Genomic DNA, 6769 nt, shown 5'->3' on the forward strand with positions numbered 1-6769 from the left:
GATATAGAGGACTCGGTACCCGGGCCTTTTTACCTTGCTTAGCATGTCACGGCAGTCGGCTCCCAGGCCCGTACTCTGGGGTCTCTCTTAAAAAAGGAGTTTTTAGCGTACAGTTTGTTTCGTGACACCACCTTTGGTTTCCGGTAACGGTTACCGGCGCTGCTGCAGACCTCCGGGGGTGATGAGATGGCAGCTGGGATGTTTCTGCTCCACACAGGTGGAGCAGACCCCCGCGGCAGGGTTGATGGAAGGGATGCAGGTGAGAGATGGCCAGGTCAGGGGAATGATGGACACGCACACAGGGGATTCGCTTCAAAACCTAAACTGGTGTAACGGCAGGTTTTGTCCAGGGTACTTGCTAGGAAGGGTGCACTTCAGGACTTATCCCCAGTGAGCGGGTATAAGTCCTCCTGATCCGTGTCTCCCTCTCTCTAAGCTTCTATCCAGCCTGGAACTTGGTCTAGCTTCTGTGTTGTGTTGCTCTCTCACCTGACCGCTTGGTAGTAGGACCTTTCTTTGGCAACCACTATCCCTGGACGCCGGGGCCTTCGTGGTTCCTAGTCCTGTTATTGCTGGTAGCTTCAGGATGACCAGGGGTCTGGAAGCCTCCTGGTATGCCGGTAGTCCCTACTGGGCATAGAGGACCCTGTAGGCGCAGACCTGGTGTCCGGATTATGCTTTGGGGTGAGCCTATGATGCTCCTCCGCCCCCTCAACTCCTCTCTCCTCTCTTCTTTGCCTCCGGCCACACTCGGGGCCCTCAATACAGCAGCAGACGTGCTGCGTCTTCACTGCTCTCAGTGGCAGCACACTCTCTGAACTCTCTCACTAAACTCTCTGACTAAACTGCCTGGCTCCACCCTCCATATACATATCCCTAACAGGGCTCCCTCTGGTGGTATGATGTGGAAGGGTGGAGGTGTCTGCATGTAGTGAGGGCCTCTTGTGGAGAAGTCCGTCCATGCACCCTTTTGAGTCCTGTGGTACCTGTGGTAGCAGGGTGCCACATTCCCCCCTAGTACAATTCAGTACTCCTGGACTGAAGCAGTTTAAAACAGGTAACAACAATTAACAATAATTATAATAACAATAACAATAATAAAGTTACAGTAAGCCCCATAACCCGGCGTCCATTTCACCGATGAAAGTGTAAAATGAGTAACATGAGGGACCCGCCTGAAAACCCTCAACGTAGGCCCTGGGCGTGGCTACAGGGCTTAAGTGATCCAGGTGTTGGACCACGTCTTCGGCCACGCCAAAAGGGTTATTGTTCAGTGGTCAAATAAGGGGGCACTTTTGATGAGTGCAACTATTTACAAGGACAGTTTTTGGCTGCTCACAGTCCTCAGCCTACAAGTCTTTATACCCTTACGGGTAACTAAATGCACACATTATTTTCAGTTTACACAATAAACAATAGGCAATACCCAACTATTTATACTTTAGGCACTTTGTACTTATTCCCTATACCTGGCAGGGATTTGGCCTTGTGTGCTGCGCGTGGACCTTCGTAGCACTGGGGTGTTACTGGTGTCTGTGCATGCACTCTCTGTTAACCTATCAGGTATACGTGCTGGTAGATTATAAAACTGCCTCAATCTCTCTATGGGACTGGCAAGTGCACTGATTACTGGGCCTTCAGGCTCTGCTTCAACGGGTGATCCTCCTCTTACTGGGGACTCTTCCTGTTCCTGAGCAGGTTCTTCTAGGGTGCTTATAGGTTCTACTGGTGGTGGAGGTTCTTCTGGTTGTTGATGAAGTGTATCACTGGTATAATAACTGCTCCATCAAGTTGAGGCCAGTCCGCAGGGAAGTCTCCTAGAACTGTATGAATTACATCTTCCTTGGGCTCTTCCGATGCTATAAGAGGTACTTCTTCCTCCTGTGTCTTCAGTAGACCTGGACACACTTTCAAGTGGTCTCTTGAGACTGTTGCGGTTGTCTTACCTCCATCCTTGCTGATCAGGCAGGTTTTACTGTTATCAAATCTTGAGTTTAACACGGTGTAGGGCTCTCTTTCCCACTGGTCATTGAGCTTGTGACCTCTTCTTTTCCGCTTTAGCACTATTTCTCCAGGTGTCAAGGGTTCTGCTGGTGCATGCTTATTGTAATGTTCTTCTTGCCTTTCCCTCACCTTGTTTAGACTGTCTTCGACACAGGCCTGTACCTTCCTGTACTGCTCTTGCCGACTTGTGTCCCAATCTTCAGTGGACGTATCTGCAGCAGGTTCTACCACTCCGAGCTCCAGGTTCATGGGCAATTTTCCAGGTCTTGCTCTCATGAGGTACGCTGGGGTACAATTTGTAGAACTCACGGGTATGTGGTTATACAGGTCCACTAGGTCAGGTAGTTTTTCTGGCCACTGGTTCCTCTCTTCCAAAGGCAGGGTTTTCAACAGGTCTATAACGATGTTGTTCATTTTCTCGCACATACCATTGGTTTGCAGATGATATGGCGTAGTTCGGATCTTCTTGTATCCATACAGGTGGCAGAATTCCTTGAATAGCTCAGCTTCGAAGGCAGGGCCTTGATCTGTGAGCACCTTTTCCGGATATCCATGGGGTCTGCAGAAGTAGGCTTGGAACGTTCTTGCTGCAGTTTCTGCTGTCAGGTCCTTGACAGGGGCTACCACCAGGAACCGGGAATAGTGATCCACCATGGTCAGGGCATAGGAGTAGCCTGATCTGCTGGGTGACAGTTTGACGTGATCCAGAGCGACAATCTCCAGGGGTTGGGTTGTCTTGATGGACTGCAAGTGTGCTTTCTGGCTGCCATAGTCTTTCCTTCTGAGGCTACAGGGCCCACAATTCCGGCACCTCCTCCGCATTCCAACCCAATAGAACCGGTCCTTCAGCAGGGTTTCCAGCTTCTTCCAGCCAAAGTGACCGGCTTGATCGTGGTAGGCCTCTAACACCATCTAGACATCTGTCCTGGGTACAACAATCTGCCACACCATTTCATGGGTCTTGGGGTTGACATACCTTCTGCACAGCTTCTCTCTGTAGATGAACAGCCGGCTTCTCTCATTCCACAGGTGTTTAGCTTGTGGGGGAGCATCCTTCTCCAGGTGAGAACCTTCTTGGGTTATTAGTCTTTTGATGAGGCTGACAACCGGGTCACTGTCCTGGGTTTCCTTCTAGCTGTGAGGAGGTAGAGGGTTCGGCGTCCTACCATGACATCTTCTGGAGGCATGCTGTTCATGGACCATTCCATTTCTGTGGAAAGCAGGCAGTTCAATTTCTTCGAGATCATCCACTTCATCCTCGGTGTCCGACTGGTGGGGCATTCTTGACAAGGCATCAGCATTGGTATTCTTGTGACCTGCCCGGTACTTGATTGTGAACTGATAATTCGACAGTCTGGCCACCCAACGCTGTTCCATGGCTCCCAACCTGGCTGTCTCCAGGTGTGTCAAGGGATTATTGTCGGTAAAGGCTGTGAATTTAGTTGAGGCTAGGTAATGCTTGAATCTTTCAGTGATAGCCCAGACCAAGGCCAGGAACTCCAGCTTGAAGGAACTGTAATTCTCCGGGTTCCTCTCAGTAGGGCGAAGCTTCCTGCTGGCATACGCAATTACCTTTTCTCTGCCGTTTTGCTTCTGGGACAACACAGCTCCCAGTCCCTCATTGCTGGCGTCGGTGTACAACAGGAAAGGCGGGCTGTAGTCAGGGTAAGCCAAGATTTCTTCACCGGTTAGGACTTCCTTCATTGATGCAAAGGACTCAGTCTGCTCTTTGCCCCACTGGAATGGGGGACTTTTCCCTCTTTTGGACTGTCCTACCAGGAGATCTTGCAGAGGTGCTACCTTTTTGGTATAGTCCTTTATGAACCTCCTGTAGTACCCAACCAGTCCCAGGAATTACCGTACTTCTTTGATGCTTCTCGGTTCAGGCCACTTCTGGATGGCAGTGACCTTCTCCGGGTCAGGTGCTACTCCCTCTGAGCTGACTACGTGTCCCAGGTACTGAACCTTCTACTTGAGCAAGTGGCATTTAAAAGGTTTTAGTTTCATCCCATACCGGGACAATGCTTCAAATACCTCCGCCATGTGCTTCAGATGGTCTTCATACGTCCTCGAGTACACGATAACGTCATCCAGGTACAGCAGCACTGTCTCAAAGTTCCGGTGTCCTAAGCAGCACTCCATCAGCCTTTGGAACGTTCCGGGGGCGTTGCAGAGCCCAAACGGCATACTGTTGAACTCGCATAATCCCATCGGGGTGGTGAAGGCTGTCTTCTCCCGGTCTTCCTCAGCAACAGAGACTTGCCAGTACCCGCTAGTGAGATCCAATGTAGAGAAGTAATTGGCAGATTTTAGTGCAGCCAGGGATTCCTCTATACGGGGCAAAGGGTATGCATCTTTATGTGTTAATCGATTAATTTGTCTATAATCTACACACATCCTCATGCTACCGTCTTTCTTTCTGACCAGGACCAGGGGAGCTGCCCAGGGGCTACAACTATCCCTTACTACCCCTGCCTTTTTCATGTCATGCAACATTTCCTTGGCTTTTTGGTAATGTGCTGGTAGTATGGGCCTGTAACGCTCCTTAATGGGTGGATGGTTACCGGTGGGCATGTGGTGTTGTACCCCTTTAACCCTTCCAAAATCAAGTGGGTGTTTACTAAACACTTGTTCAGAATCCTGACCCACTCCGTAGACAACGTGTTTTTGATGGACAGGAGTGGCGTCAGTTCCAACATGGAGCTGTTGACACCAATCCTCCAGCTGAGCTTCGGAGTCATTGTCCTCCACTGTATCTGGTGGGGTCAAGGATTCCACTGTGTGTATGGCATCATCATTCACAGTATACAGTCAGGCAACAGTGGCGTATTGTGGCAATTTAACTTCCTCCTCCCCACAATTTAGGTGTTACGGGTACCCTTCCATTGCGTACATCCATCAACTACCCCTCTAGCAGTTAGGAGTGTTGGTCTGTGTTCTGAACTGATGGGCTCTACTACCGCCTGGTAGTTCTGTCCCTTGAGACCTATTGCTGCCCTACACCAAATCATCATCTCACTCATTGGGGGAATCACAATGGGTATCGGGTCTGTCACCCGTACATTACCAATCTCACCACCTGTTAGCTTTACCTGTTGCTGGTACAGGAGGGCTCGAATTTCTTTCTGGAGCACCATCCTCTTCCCTGGTTTGGCAGTGTCAGCAATCTGTTGGAGTAAAAACAACACTTCTCCTAAACAGTTACCAACAATATTTGTACCAAGTATCATATACAGATTGGTATCACCAGGATTAGATTCTATGACAATTAGTCCTTGGTCCTTTAGTTCCACTCTCCCCACCTTCACTGTTACGTCCTTAACCCCTACTAGGCTAAGAGGAAGGCCGTTAGAGGCATACACAGAGAGGTTCAGGGCTGGCGGGTGGAGTTCATCTATGGACCAGTACCTTTTGTAGAGGACATCAGGTATGATGGTTACCTGTGAGCCGGTGTCCAGTAATGCAGGTATTGCTATGCTGTCCAGCACGATGGACAGGAAAGGCCTTCCTCCTACAAACCGGTCGTACCAGCTTGATGGGCCTGATTGATCTACTCCTGGGTGTCAGCCCTTGGCCCCAGGGTTTGCCCATTTAAAGGACAGTTCCACGCGGTGTGGCCTGCCTTGTGGCAACGGTAGCAGATGAAGTCTCCTGGAGGACGACTTTCGTCGTTGGTCCTCCCACGGGGTGGCGTCGTCCTCCTACGGGGTGGCGTTGTTCTCCTTTTTCTCCTCATCCAGGGGACATCTTCAGGACTGTCGGCGAGTAGGATCCTTCCATCCGGCTCGGGCTCCTTCTGTAGCTGCAGGGCAGTCAGGAGAGTGGTCAGGGTTTTACTTAGCTGACGCACTTCAGAGCGCAGGCTGTCCAGCTCGCTAGGGGGTACTGTTTGCATTTTTGTTTCAGCCGTTAATGAAGGAGCAGTGGGTGCTGCGGGCACTGGGGTGGCCCCACCCTGGTAACGCTGGATAGCAGTATCTGATGGTTCCAGGGGCTGCAGACGCTTAATAGCCATGTCCTTCAGGGCATCAAAGGTGGCATTTGGATGATCTAAGGTCCACCACCGTACGGTTCTGCTCTCCTCCTGGGACCTCAACCCCCAGATGAACTGTTCTGTCAGCATTTTGTCCTCACTATGTATGCTGGCTGGACTAACCTGTTTCAGGGCCCGCAGGGCTTCCTGTAAGCACCAGGCATAGTCCCGGATACTGTCCTCAGGTTTCTGGGTACAGTGGTAGAACCTCATCCGGAGATCCGTCTCAGTGCGGTTTTCAAAGACAGTTTGCAGTCTCTTAAAGATAATGGATACTGATTCCTGGTCTGCGGCTGGCCAGGTTTCAACTTCCCGCTCTGCGGCACCAGTCAATTGTCCCAGCACAACAGCGGCTGTCTGTTTACCAGTCATTGAATACATGTCCAATACACCGCATATCTTTCTCTTGAATCCAGACAGGGTGTCTGGTTTGCCATCATACTGGGGAAGCCATTTTGCTCCGGGGATGTACGGCAGGGCCATGGGCATGACTGGAATCGCGATCCCTGCTGGTGGGGCGGCCACTCCGGCCTGAGCAGCGCTGGGCACGAGTTGAGCATCGAGAGCGTTAATCGGTGCTCCGGCGTTTTGCTTGTCGTCGGCCATGGTTGCGCCCCCCTAGTAAACCGTAGCCTACCTTCTTGTAACGGGTCTGGGAGGTGGAACCTCTGAGCAACTATACAAAGGGGCAGTCCTTGTAAGGAAGTGGGTGGCTCCCAGGGAAGGCGGGCA

Source organism: Phyllobates terribilis, unplaced genomic scaffold (assembly GCF_046119375.1).
Source record: "Phyllobates terribilis strain yellow unplaced genomic scaffold, ASM4611937v1 Scaffold_1__5_contigs__length_1240528914, whole genome shotgun sequence".
Taxonomy (NCBI): domain Eukaryota; kingdom Metazoa; phylum Chordata; class Amphibia; order Anura; family Dendrobatidae; genus Phyllobates; species Phyllobates terribilis.